The sequence below is a fragment of the Xiphophorus couchianus genome, chromosome 20 (assembly GCF_001444195.1).
Source record: "Xiphophorus couchianus chromosome 20, X_couchianus-1.0, whole genome shotgun sequence".
NCBI lineage: Eukaryota > Metazoa > Chordata > Actinopteri > Cyprinodontiformes > Poeciliidae > Xiphophorus > Xiphophorus couchianus.
Window position 1 is genome coordinate 24,128,781 of NC_040247.1, and position 14,816 is coordinate 24,143,596.

At 40.4% G+C, this 14,816-nt stretch overlaps 1 long non-coding RNA gene across 3 annotated transcripts; it reads left to right on the forward strand.

The window, feature by feature from the left end:
* Positions 1-3,596: 3,596 nt before the first annotated feature.
* LOC114136228 (uncharacterized) lies at positions 3,597-11,202 on the forward strand. 3 transcript variants are annotated; one of them, XR_003593761.1, is made up of 7 exons: positions 3,597-3,963; positions 4,566-4,721; positions 4,874-4,976; positions 6,644-6,787; positions 7,199-7,270; positions 7,619-7,684; positions 10,626-11,202. It is a non-coding gene; the product is annotated as an uncharacterized LOC114136228 (long non-coding RNA). The 3 variants fall into 3 exon arrangements; XR_003593759.1 differs by lacking the exon at positions 7,199-7,270 and having other exon boundaries at positions 3,608-3,963; XR_003593760.1 differs by lacking the exon at positions 7,199-7,270 and having other exon boundaries at positions 3,613-3,963; positions 4,651-4,721.
* Positions 11,203-14,816: the final 3,614 nt, after the last annotated feature.

Consider the following 14,816-nt stretch of genomic DNA (forward strand, 5'->3'; position numbering starts at 1 on the left):
TTCCTTCTGTTTTCTGTGTGTGTGTGTGTGTTTTTACGGGACGGGAGCGTCCGTGTTTGTGGATTTATTTAAAGCCAGCAGCTCTGAGGACTTTGGGAACCAGTCTCCTCCTCGCGTGTTATCAACACGCCAATTCTTTTTTTCTTCTTCTGACGGCACACCGAGTGACAGGGTACACAAACCAGCCGCTGCCTCTCTGAAGAGACCCTCGTCCCAGAATAGCTCGCGGCCGGCCCGCTCTATCTCACCGATGCCCAAGAAAAGTTGCAGCCATCACGGCAACACCTCTCCCGCCTGCCACGGCGACAGATAACGGCGTCAACCGGGATCACACGGCCCTCCGCTGCTTCCCCCGGGCCACTCGACCAACTGTTCACACGACCACAACGTTTTTCACAATTTGTCATGCCACAAACACAAGCAATGGTTGTTTTTTAAAAAAATCGGTATGCAATGTATGCAAAGTATAAGAGTGAAAAGGAAGAAAACTGACACAAAATATATGAAAATCTAAAACGTGTGGTGTGCATTTGTAGCCCTTCTCAGTTAGATGCCTCTAAATAAAATCAAGTGAAAGTCATAAACAGCAACTGTGTGTAAATTACTATCAGTAGAAATGCAGCTGTTCTGTATTTCTGTTGGGTTTTTTTTTTTTTAACAAACAGCATAATGAAGACAAAGCAGACAAGCTTAGAGAAAATGTAGTGGAGGAGTTTAAAAGGGTTAGCTTATAAAACAACATCCCAAGTTTTGAACATCTCGTGGAGAACCAGTCGTCACACCTCCAGGCCACTGGAACATCATTAAGAAACATAAAATAATGAACTTTGACACCTTTATTAGTTTTTGTTGTTTTCTTAAGCTGCTTCATAAATGCATCGGTTAAATGAAACCTGAATCATTACAACCCTAACCCTGCATTTGTAGAGAGACAAAATAACAATAAAAGCATCACAAAAGTTGTGATTGTGAAATGAAATTTAGCAGGACCGTTTGATTTTAATGCCATTTCTGACTTTAAAATATTTACTTCAAAGCTTAAAAATCAGCTAAAGACGAACCAGAACTGAACTGGTTTTTAAATGTTGTGTTTGTTTTTACTCAGTAGTTTTAAATATGTTAAGTTTCTCTTCTAACATTTTTTTCGAGCTCTAGAAGGTTTTAATTTGAACATTCAGTGTCAGTGTACTGATGAAATGTTTGTTTCATCAGTACACTGATGAAACAATGTACTGATGAACAATATATACCGTGTGGGAGCGCCTTTTGCGGCAGCCATCTTGGGTCCTTGCTAAACAGGAAGCCAGCCTGCAACCCAGTTCTCTTACAGGAAGTACGCTGCTAAGAGTCGCAGTTTGATTGGTTTAAAAGGTAAAATAATTGAAAGAATGAAATTACTTGTAAATTGTACATGTTCATACATAAAATGTTTGATATTTTATTATTGACAAATAATTGTTAATTGTATAAATATGTGAAGGTAAACTTTGTTTCCTGTTTCCCACTGTGGAAGGCTGAGGTGATTGGCCAGTTTGAATTGAGAAGGCGGGGCTTGACATGTGGACCACTGGATGGACGATTGTTGGTGGATCTTTTGGATAATGTGTGGACAGAGCTAAAAGATCAGGCCTTGGAAACAAATCGTCAAAATACCACGGAAACAGACTAAAGGACAATCAGAAACTACAAGAAGAGGTTCGATGCTATAATGCAGAAAAAAAAAATTATATCACAAAAACTGTGCATACCATTCTAAGCAATCAAAGGATTTTTTTTGTTAATAAAAGGTGAATTAAAAATATTTTTATGTCCATCTCAGTGATGTGTGTCTCCTTTCCAATCAGAAACAAACTTTGTGGTTGAAGGAAAATGAGTTTGAATCTAAATCTGCCAGAGCTTTGAAAAGTTAGAGGCTTAACTCTCTGGGTTTTATGTTTCAGAATGACCCAGTAAATATTAAATAAAAACTTAAAACTGATCCTCTCAGAGGCCCTTCATCAAATCTGCCTGAATCCGAAACATGTCGGAAAAAACCCTCAAAATTTTACCAAGTATTTGAGTTTAGATAGTGGAAATATCTCAGCAGGCTTGAAAAGAGACAAAACTAGCTTACAAGTAACTTTTTGTAAGATTTCTTTGCTTTAAGTCAATAATTCATTGATATTATTATTAGATTATTTCACTTATGACATGGGGAAAATGTCTTATAATAAGTTAAACAATCTGCCAGTGGAACTAGTACTTTTTATCATCAATATTAAGGAATTGTGTACTTAAAACTCACTCCTATATTTTGCTAAAAACTTTCTTGTAAGTTAGTTTTGTCTTATTTCAAGTGTAAGCCGTTTGCACTAGCAGCAAAATGTGGTTCTATAAAGTGGAACCAAATACGAAGGTCCGCCACACTTTCCATATTTTTTAATTGTAAAGAAAAAAAGGGAAAAATGAAACCATGCAGCTTTTATTTGTTACACTTCACAGTTGTCCTCTATGTTTTTTGGTCAATCAAAGAACGCATATGGTCGTAATGCTGCAACGTTTGGAAGTTCATGGAATACTTTTGCGAGGTTGTGTGTGCTTGTGAATCTCGTTTGGGACCAATTTACAGAACCAATCAGGAATGCTGGACTCTGGCTTTGTCTATTCTGAGAACCTCTGGTCCTCTTCCCTCCCACTCCACCCCCCACGCCGCGCTGAAGGTCACAACAAATCACCCAACACACACATTTACGTCAACTATGGACTCAAACGTAACCCTCTACTCTATCAAAGCAAAGTTTCTTCTGACTTATCAATCCAACATGGCTGTCGTCTTTCTTTCTTTGGCTCTGTTGGACCAAAGCAGAACAAATATGTTGTATTCTAAGAGGAACATGGTAATAAATTCCCCTGCGGATGAGTGGAAATTGGGTGTTTTTGTGGTGTTGGCTTCACCTCATAGTGATTCCAGAGCTTCATGCGCCATGTTTCTCTCTATTAATAAAAACCCGTGTATTTATAGTAGCGCGTTTAATGCCACGCAGCTCCTGAAATAATCTCTCCTAAGGTTGCGGGCGCACAATAGTGCACATCCCTGGCAGCTCCTGACATCACCGACCTGCCGCAGCGCGGTTCAAAGGACAGCGGCTCCTCATCATCAAAGTCAAAGGAGCCCCGGTGAGCTCATGTTTGGGTTTCAGGGCGAGCCGAGCCCGAACCGACCTCCTCTAAGTCTCCGGCTCTGGACGCAAATCATTGTCTAAAAATGAGAATGATGCTCTGTCAGAGTGAAGAAGAAGAAGAAGAAGAAAATAAAAAGATAAATCCTCCTCTGCTGAGATGCTCCCAGCTCCCCCCCCCCTTGGAGGGGGGCTCCCTCCAAGAGTCACACACACACACACACACCCCACTCCCTCCTCTCAGTGTGTACAGTGCATGAAATATCTGGGATACAAAAATAGCCGGCTTGGGTTTAGCGCTATGACAAAAACGTAGCTTTCCTTTTGTGTCAATTGAGACGGAGGCTCCGCACCAATGGGCTGCGGAGGAGGTGGCATATGCTAATGAGGGACAGATGTCCAATGATCGTGACCTTGAGGAGCGGGCTATAAAGCGGGACACATCTGAGGGAGGTTTCACTGCTGAGGTCAGCGCGCTGCGTCTTTGGCGCTGTGTGGACGCTTTGGGCATTTTTTTTTTTTGCGCGCAGAGTGGTTGCACTTTGAAAGAAACTTCAGCAGAATACTCAGCCTTTTTAGATTTCTCTTTTAATCTTAGTCCATATATATGTATGTATTTTTATAGCACAGTCTCATTTGGTGATAATAGAGATGAACTCTAAAAAAAAAAAAAAATAATAATTTAAAAAAAAAGGCCAAGCAAGCAACCCGTTCCAGAAACCCAAGGCCCGAGCGCAAAGATTTGTTTTCCCACCGAAAGGATTTCCACAAGTCGTCTCCAGCTGGTCTAATGTCGCGCTGTGAGGTGAAGGAGTTTGAGGGGTTGAGTGGGTGGATGTGTGTGTGGGGCGGCGGTGAGGGCGAGGGGGGGGAACTGCGCCGCTTTTACGCACGACTGAAGTGGAGCTGCTGGTGGCGCGCCTCCCACGGAAGGGCCCCGTACAGGCAAGGCCTTGTTTGATTTACACGGCATGTGTGTGGAAAAATGAGCGAGTTTGGGTCTGACATGAGCTTTTAGAGATTTGTCTGCGAGTTAGAAATGTTCAAATGCAAACTTGAAAGGTGATAACATGCGAAGAGATTAAAGAGAAGTAGGACAAAATTACAATTTAAGCCAAAAGAAATCAAACTTCTGCTTGTTTTAAGGCAAAATATTTTAATTGTGCGCACTTATATTATTTAAATATATCTCATATTTTATTTACATAGATTTACTTATTTTTATGATATATTTGCAGCAATTTTATTTCATTTCATGATGATTTTATGTCATAAAGCACGTTGAACTGCCTTGGTGCTGACTTATTTATTGAATCGTGACATTAAATTAGAAGTAAACCACTTAGAACATTAAATATATTTTCTAATGACAGTGGAAAATGTAACGACACTCTGCTGTGCTTTTAGGTTAAACACAAGTCTGGATCCAGAGGAACCAGAGGAACTGATTGTGTGAGCCTTCATCCTGGTCTGTTACTCCGTCTCTCCTCAGCTTCCTGTGTGATCCCTTCATTCGCTTCGCAGCAGAGGAATATAAACGCGGAGCAGCTCAAGACGCTCCATGTGAGTGAAAACTCGCCGTTCTGCCTCCATGTTTTCTTCAGAAGCAGGATTAAATCAAATAATAAGATGTCAGGTGTGAACTGGACTCAGGACAGGGTTACGGGTCAGGTAGGATCTTAATATTTTTAATCTCATGCCATGTTCCTCCTCAGGCCTCCTCTGATCTCTGATCTCCCCCGTTGTCATGGCGAATCCACACAAACCGAGACAGCGCTCCAACCCTTACAGTCGATTTCTGTCAGGGTTTTCTCTTCAGTGAGTACAAACGCACACTTAAGTATCAGGCGCATGCATGGAAACACACACAGCACACATACACACACGGTCGTGTTTTCATCACTTGTGGAAACTTCTCATTGACTTCCATTAATTTCTATAGCCTAACCCCCAACATAATCCTAATCCTAACAATATCAATCACATACATAACCACTAACCCAAAAACAACAATTTCCCTCTTGGGGATCAAGAAAATGTCTCCAGAAGGAGCAATGGTCCCCATAACCCCACATTGTAGACAGAAACGGGTTTCCATAAGGATATAAAAACCTGGTACACACACACACACACACACACGTACATGTGGAAACCACAACTACGGCAGCTTTTTCCATTTCTGTTTGATTTAGAAAGTGAAAAAAAAAATGCATTAAACAGCTGACCTTATAAAGTCAGACGTTTAACAGGATTTTCTCGTTTTTCCAAGTTTTTTGGGAGGATCTGCTCAGACACTGTGCATCAACCAGACCCACCATCAGCCAACTGAACGGGATGCACAGAAAATGTAGATTAGAACAATACATGTTATTTCTAGGATGAGATATTTATATTAATAATGACCTGATTAAAAACAACACGGTGGTTGGTAGAACCAGACTGTATCAACATAAATATATCAGCGGAGCCGTGATCCAATGAATGTTTGTCTTTGCATCTTTTCCTTTAAAATAAGTTTCATTCTGACCTGTTGGCTAATTTTCGCTATATTGAGACCCCCATTGTATTTCTGGCGGTCTGATATTAGGTTTTCAGGTAGCCGGTTGTATCAAACCTTTACACGCTAATCAAAGAGAGCAAAGGAAGCTGTCAAAAGGACGCGGCCGGCCAGCTCTGTCCACTACATCATGTGTTTCAGCAGTTTTTTAAATGTTTGAATGTCATTCTATCCTTCAGAAATAATAATCCTTTTATTATCATCCCTCTTTCCGCTTTTATGTTTTTGTTTTTTGCAGTTTTCTTTCATCGTTCATTTTTAAAACACATCATTTTATTTATTTTGTCTTTCAATTTGTTCTCTCATGGCCTTCCTTTTTTGTTTTGAGTCAGAATTTCTTCTGATTAAAAATAATTCTGATTCTGATTCTCGTCTTCATTTTACAGCAAAGCTCAGTAACTAAATTAGAGAAGCAATTTAAACCGACTCAGTTGGTAATTATTGGAAGATGGCGGAATAAAATAGAAATAATACGATGCAGTTATTATTAAAGTGTTAACATTTTTAATTTGAATCAAGTGAAGAAGCTTATGAGGACCAGATTAATAGGGCAGCAAGACATTTGCCATTCACAATATGTATAAAAAAGGAAATAAAACTAAATATGACATTTTTTCCTGTCCCTGAAAGGTGGCCATGTTGGGTGTCTTTCAACCTAGCAGGAAAAATCACTTTGTCTCAGCACTCTGTAACCTTCCCATAAAGATGTAAAAAAATTTTCCCCCCATAACATAAAAAGAGTTTTCTCATCTGGACAACAATCAGAGATATCAAGCCGGGGTATTCCCCAAGCAAACCCACTTCTAGACCATTGAATGTTTTCGATATTTGAGTTTTTACATTTTATCCAGCATGGACTAAACTCTAGATAAAAAATAAATAAAAGCACATCTATTTGTACCTCCATTTTCTTTTCTTTCTTTTCAAGGAGGATGTGGCAGACTGGCTTGTTGAAGTCCTTCGTGAAAGGAGCAGCATCGATGTGAGTGACGGCCGCGGTCTCTGCACAAAACAGGAAGTCAGGCTGAAACCTCGAAGGAGACGTTTAGACGGCTAAAGCGGGATCTTCACCGTGAGTTTATTTATATCTGAATTACCTGGCTAATAAGTAGCAATATAAATATGTTAAAACTCCTTTTGTACATGGTAAATTGTGATTTTTTTTAATCTACTTTTTCTGGTTCAAATAAGTTCATAAGCACAGGCTGCACTGCGTTTGGCTCCAGCAGCTCAGATCAGCTTCAGAAAACAGAACAGAAAAGTATCTATGGTCAAAATCAAAATGAAATTTGTGAATTTTGATTTTTTTTTTTACTCAATCATTTTTAAGGAAACAAAAATGTATGTCCATTTTCTTCCTCAAGGCTTCAGTAAACTTTTAAAAATTGATCCGATTCCAATTATTTTTGCTTTTACAGGAACCAGAAATTTCTGGAGGAATCAAAGGAAGTCAAAATAATCAGTTCCTCTCACTCTCTCGCAGCGCCTGTCCCAAAGCCCGGCAGATGGGAGAAGATCTGTGAAGGAGGAGTTCATTTTCTTTTCTTTTGACAATGTGAGCCTGATGCGTGTTGTGCTTCAGTTTTTAGATGAACTTTAAATCTCGCCAGTGTTTTTGGGTTAACGGGGGAATCGTGAGCAGCGGTCGGATGGACCGGAGGCAGTTAAGACTTGCAGTGATGTTTAGGGCAATGATCTCATGAACATCACTTTAAGTCTGTGCTGGCTCCGCTCCGAAACGTCGAGGATCCCAGTTGGTGGCCGACAAAAACAAGGATAACATGGTGCATGAAATTATCTTGTTACAGTTTATAAAGTCTTTCTTTTTCTTGCCTGAAGAAGATATTTTACTCACCGTGTTTCATTTTTGTTCATTTGCAATGATTTTTCTTTCTTCTTGCAGAAAAACAATCGGACTCGGCAGTCGTCCTCTCCGGGTGCCGATGACAGCCGGCTGCACACAGCCAAGGTGAGACGGTGTGTGAAGCTCAGCAGCCTGAGATGCATGCTGCTCAAATTCATATATTTGACATTCCCAACAAGCAACAGCTTAATCTATGACAATGGTAAACATAAAACAAATGCAATTATAAAGCCTGATATGTTGACAGAGATCAGACCATTTCTGGATGAGACTGATTTCCATTTTCTTTGAGGTCTGAGAAGCCAATTCCAGTTTTGACCGATGCAGATATTTTTTAATCCAAGGAAAAATGTGGGAATTATAACATTACCACAATTCATTTATCAACGTATATGTCTCTATTAATAATAATGCTAATAATAATACATTTTAAATTGTACTCAATTTTAATGAATTTAATGAAAAGGGTAAAAATGTGATTTTCTAGGATCTCATTTGCAGATAATTGATGCATCTACAATTTAAATAAGCAGCAAAATTTGCTTAGACAATATCTGAGTTTAGTAAATAAATAATCAGTAAGGCATATTAACTATAATAAATGGTAATATTTGTATTCTGACATATTTAGTTTTGCGGTGCCAATTTTCAACAATCTCTGCAGAGAAAATACGGTTTGAATCACTAAAGTGTAATTTATTTGCAAAAAAGTTTTAGTTTAATTCTCCCCATCAAACAAACAACAAAGGACTAAATCTGAGCGTTGTGCCTAGAGTAAATAGCATTCTCACATTTAATTTAGAGGCTAAACAACTGAATCTTATCTTATTTTTTGGTCCGTTTTGTTTTGTTGTCAGAATTATTTCCTCAAAGTTTTACAAAGATCTTCAGGGTCACTTGACAGAGACCTTGAGGAGCTCCACAAAGCAAAATAAGGCTTAAAAACCAACTTACAGAGATGATAGACATGTATGTTTTCCCTCCCTTTGATTTAAAATCTCTTGATCGCTGACGTTCCCATGCAGAGGAAAGTCCTTGACCCCCTGGCTCCGAGGCGGGACTCCCCCTGCCCCATTTCGCAGTTGTTTCTCTGAACAGGTTTAATAACACCACGAAACGCCAAGAGCCCTCCGTGATACTCTACACCTTTGCATTCAGTCTTCTGCTGAAGAATGACCGGTATGCAAGGGCAATGTCATCGGCGTGTGTGAGGCGTGTGCTTGCCCTTGTATGGTTACCCGGCGTGTGTGTGGCCCCACTGTTAATAAGACCCCCCTCTGGACCCTCCCGGTCCCATTCACACACGTTACGCTCTCAGGTCTCTGTCCATTCTCCTTCTCTGCTTTTCTAATTTAGACAATGCGGACGGTGTCCTCAGGGCCAGGTGGTGACATGTGTCAAGCAGCTGCTCGGGGCCCTCCCTAAAAATACTAACCCCTCCCTGGATGCCCCGATGGCCCCTTTTGTCCACAGCGTCTGTATTTCTGAGCGGCCACATTGATGGGATGAGTGGTGAGTGACGGAGGATTAAAGCCGCCCGTCCAACAGAGGGCTTTGGTTCCTAAATAACCACAAACTCTCACCTTCGAGGGGCGCGCGGTACAGAGCCATGTTAGAAATGCAATCAGCCCCCCTCCCCCACATCCCCACACACCTCCACGCACCCCCACCACGCACACACACTCTCTCCAGGCCTCAATGGGAGGTTCTTGACCAATCTGCTTTGGGTTCCTATTTAGGAACTGTGAGAGCCCTTCCAGCTGGGACCAACTCAACCTGGCAACCCTGTTTGTCTTCACATAAAACCAGCTAAGGGTGTGTGACTTCATGTGTAGGATTAGATATGACGGAGCGGGTCGCAGCGGAGCAGGAGCCAAAAATCGGGCACCAAGGAGAAGGCAATAAATAAACGGGGAAGTCCCCGGATAAAAATTTCTCACCCTCTTGCTCCCAGTTTTTTAAACCGAACATGAAGTTACCTTAACGGCCTCATTAGAGATTACGAAACCGTTCTCACAGACACACCTGGTTTTAGTTACAACCCCGGTCAGACGGTTCCACAAACTCGTCATTGGCCTGGAAGGCATCTAATAGGGGATTTGGTTTTTTTTGTTATCAGTTCAAACTTTTGCTGCGAGGGTCAGAATGGTCACTCGCAGGCTACAAAAATCTATTTTTAGAGTGGAAAACTAAAAACTACATCCCCTGCTTTTAATTTGAGTTGAGTTCAGGATCACTCTAAAAGCGTTACGTTTGCCTCCTGTAATCTGTTTGAGACGAGTTCTAATCTTCATCCCGTTGGAACGATCATTGGGTTCAAGTTTCCATCGGAAAGCCTTTGATTTTAGGTGGAGTTGAAGAATTTGGAGGTCATTTCTCTCCGTTATTCCACCAATTATCCACCGTAAACTAAAGGGCCAACAGCATGATGCCATCGCCACAATGCTTGACAATTTGAAGAGGTTTGAAAGTTGAAAAAACCAACTTTTGAAAGTTGGTTTGAAAGTTGCACATTGACCCCTTTTTGTCACTGTATCAAGATTGTTGAATCTTTGATGCCTCTGACCATAAAATTATTCTCCAGAAGGTTGATTTTCTGTTTTTCTGGTCCTTCTTCAGCTGATGTTAAATTTTCTGGCCAGTTCGTGGTCAGCTTTAGCCTTGGTGGTTCCTGGGCTCTTCTTGAACACCCAAAAGAATTTCTTCTGAATTGTTTTGGAGAAAAGAAATTATAGTAATAGTCACAAAAGTGGCAAGATGTACTATCAGTCTATCCTGATAAAATGTCAGTTCAGATGCATCAACATCTCAAAATTCGTACAACAAAGTTTTATATAATGAATCCTCCAATTTTAGAGGAACAAACTTCCCAATGGCCTCAGTAAATCTCCTTCTAAGTTATTACCATTACATTCATGCATTTTTAATTTCAAGCAGACCTGAAAACTAAAAAAAAGCTAAAATTCCCTTCCCTTCTAGCACACCTGGTGCTAGAAGTTTTATTTAAATCCCCCTTCAACTCTTATTTTTATTTCCTTATTTTCAGAAATCTTTGGACCTTCTGCTATGTCTCCAAACAAAATAAAACCTAAACCGTCTGCTGACAACCGCTGCAACTGAGAACGAGATAATCTCTCTGAAGGAGGAAGGAAGCGGAAAGCCAGAGGACGCTCCTGAGGTCAAGTGGAAAAAGCTGCAGGAGGCGGCAGGTCATCCTGAGAGCCGCTAATCAACGTTAACACCTCAGCAGGAAGCAGCAGGGTCCCAGAGAGGACGATAAGGAGATATCTAGGATAGGAACTGGATGGCTGTGTAGACTTTCATTGATGTGACTGAAAATTTTAATCATTTTGGCTGCTCCATCTGTAGACTCCTTTGTGGTGAAGCAGAGGGACAGCATGCTGGCTTTTGAGTCTAAGGAACTGTGCAAGCATTTATTGCATCGTTGATCATTTATCGTGGTAAATACCTTAGAAGAATTTTGATTTATTGTCACAATAAATTCCAATGAATAATGTTTAAAACCCCCAAAAGATGTCCATATTATCCGCGCTGTTACTTTTACTATCATTTGTTTTATGAGAGTAGCAATACATACCAATAAATTTCAAAATGTGACTAAATGTGGTTAGTGTGTGGTGTTAAATACAAATCCCTTCTTCATGTGACTGGTGTCCTAAAGAAGCTTTACAAACAACTTGTTTTTCAAGTGAGGCATTTGTGTTTGTGGCAGGATGGTTTGTGCCATGCAGTCACAGCCAAAAAAGTAGCAAATAGTTCTTCTAAACTTATCACAATAGTACCACAAAATAATGCGACAAAACTTTAAGTCCATATTGCCCATCACTATAGCTCAGCTTATACTAAGTTAAAAGCTAATCACAGCTTAGCTTTTGTTACAGGATTTGTTTTAGGCTCTCGTGGCCGGGACTCGAACTTGTGAAGGCCACGGCTCAAGTTCGCGCACGTCGTAAGTATCGAGTTTAGGATTAGGATTTTCCGGTTTAGGATTTTCAAAATAAAAGATCCGGAAGTAGTTCATTATTTCTTGCGCGGCCCGGTACCAGTCCGCGGACCGGTGGTTGGGGACCACTGCTCTATCCCACTGCCCAAATTAAGGCAAATATTTTATCCAAAAGCTTCATTCTCGTTCACTCTCCAAAGGAAAAAAAAGAAAAGGAATAAACAAGCCCGAAAGCAAACAAAAGAACAGAAAGCGCAAATAAATAACTAAAAACCAGCAATTCCAGTGTGAGCCTTATGATGCTAATGACAGGGTTAGCTTCCTGCCCGGAGCAGCTAGCTTGATAAACCGTCTACAACTCGGCTCATGACGCTTCAGAATGGAACTAAATGACCTTTGGAGGAATTTATTAAAATTAGCCAGCGGGCTTAGAACAAGGACTAAATTTAGACGAGCCTGGACATAATCCTCTGTTGAAAATGAACTCGCACGGCACAGCCATCTCGTGTGATGTCTCATGTGGTTCTGGGTGACTGTGTACACCGCTGCTAATAAACATGTCGCCTTGTGCATGTCAGTTTGTCCAGTGATGCAAGGCGTGGCCGCCACGGTCAAGCATTTCATCACTGCAGACACCCAAATTAAGATTGTAAAGCCTCCGACAAGGAGGGTTTTCGGGGAACAGATCAGTAAACAAATGCTGAGGCTGAAGTTGAGTTTGTTTTTTAAGGATCGTCTTTTAATAATTTCTAAAGTTCCCTCAGAGTATTTAAGGCGGAGACAGAAAAGAGAGTTAACAGCAGAGGCTTAAAACTCAGATGAAAGATGGACGTGTAGCTTCCTTCAGTATGGACCTTACCAAGCTCCGCCCACAACCGACCCACGTGACCGCAAGTCTCACAAACAAAGCCTCGCGGCTCGTTGTTTCTATGTAAACATGACTCAATTAGTGCATCATTTCTACCGGATTTTCACAATATATCAGCTACTACATGGACAGAAGAACTAACAAGTTCATGTCATCATCTGGGAGGAGGTTACTGGTTTCTCAGTCACAAGCTGGTTGCAAACCTGAGGCCAGCAGGTGTCAGTCAGTTATGGTAGATCTGACATTTGGTTTGATGACGTCAATATGAGAAGCTACAGACTGATAGGAGGAACCAAAGAGCTCTGTAAAGGTAAAGGCAAATCTTCTGAAGTTGGGATATAATTCATTTAATTTCACATAATTATCGCGGTAGAAGCCATTTGTTTGTTAAAATGTTATGAATTATATTTGTTCTATTTGATGTTTGTTGTGAATGACGTAAACTCACAAAGGAACGAGGTAATTAGTCCAACGTTTAGAAACTACAGCGGCTGTAATGCGCCACAACAAAGGTAAACAAAGGTAAAATAACCCGAACAGGTGATCAACTCAAAACCACTCCTACCTTTTTACTCTCTCTCTCTCTGTAGTTTAAGCACACCTGTTACCGTGGCAACCGCCTGCGCCCCGCAAGACGAGCAAAGATTACGTTAAAAACATAACATTCAGTCCGTTACGATATCAAGTTTGCAGGCTTGATATTTATTTCTCGATTATTAATCAGCGCTTCCCTGAACACAGCGATAGTTGATTGACTAGCTGTACTTGGAGCTAACGTGGCTAACACGAGTAACAGTTTAGTCCAAAGCCTTTTCTGCTTAAATAAAATCTTTAGTGTATGTCAGATACAGACACATTGCATATTGATCTGTTTAGCTAACGTAAGACTGTGTAGCAGACAGGCTTCAAGGTGTAGCAGTTGTATCAGTTCTGCCATTATGCTGTACTTAGCTAACGGGAAGCTAAGTGTGTTTGTGAGACGGCCACGCACGTGACCACGTAGAATGGGCATCAGCCAATGAAAAGCGGCCCCTGTGGTAAGGTCCATTGTGAGAGATGAACTACATCACATTAGCCACCTGTTGCTTTCTGCAATCACCAGGAGCTCGACATTAAACCAAAGAATTAAAATGAGTTGAACAGCCTAACTCAAAAAATAAAATAAAGCTTAAATAATACCTGAACCCCGAATCCAACATGAGTTGAAAAGGAAGCTTCGGGCTGACGAGCAGGACCAGAAGGCAGAGAACAAAGGAGGAAGTTCGAGCCATCACTTCCGATCAGTCATAATGGCCAACAGTCATCTCCCCGACTCCAACGTCTCTCTGGTCGGCTTTCTATTGCGTGCTGTTTGCAAAGTTAATTTTTTTTTTAAAAAACAATCATTTGTTTTATTTAGCCTCAAATAAATTTTTCAGTCATGTTTTCACCTTTATTCGTACAAAATACGTAATTTACCAGCTTACCATGTTCAGTTTACAAAATAAATATTTAGCTTTCAAATTAAATACGTAGAAAGCAAAATATCTAGTTCCCAAACAAATTGGAGCCAAATGTTTAGTTTTAAGCTAAATATTTAGTTCCCAAATAAGCATTTATTTTGCTAATGAAATATTTTGTTCCAAACTAACTATTAATATGAAAGCTAAATTTCTAAATATTTAGCTTGCCATCTAAATATTTAATTTCCAAACTAAATAATCAGCTTGCCAACATGGTGAAATATGACTGAAAAATGGAACACCCACGTTTTTCTCCAACAGGCTTAAATAAGTTAAGCAAAAATGTAATTAATAAAAAATTAAATAAGCAAAAATTAATTGCTGTTCATTTTTGACTGTGTAACTTGACAAACAATGCAGCCTTGTAGATTTAAAGAGAAACGCCAAAAAGCAACTGAGGTGGATTAGTACTTAGTGCTTCCCAAAAACTGATGATGTCACCCAACACCTGCTGTCCTGTGGAATAGTCAGTTTTCTTTAAGTTAATGAAAATCACTAAACTGTAGAAGAACTGCATGTTTTTCAAAAGTTCTACAAATGACAATCTCAAAAGTGGATAAAAAAAGCAAATGTATACAACGCCCTTTACTTTGACATTGAAAAAATAAAATCCATTGCAACCAATGGCCTTCGCCAGTCACTTGATTAGCAAACTGGAGTTCCTCCGAGTAATTTAATCTACGCGCGAGTCCGGCTGTCCTGTGAAGGCCTCAGAAACAAACAGCATCATGAAGATCAAGAAACACAGCAGAAGGGTAGAGGAGGAAGGTGTGGTGAAATCCAAAGCAGTTAGTTTTTGAAACATCCAAAGCTTCAGACATCACACGGAACAATGTTTAATCTGTCTTCGGATAGTGAAGACTGCAAATGGAAACCGAGAAAAAGTCATCCACTAAGGCAGGG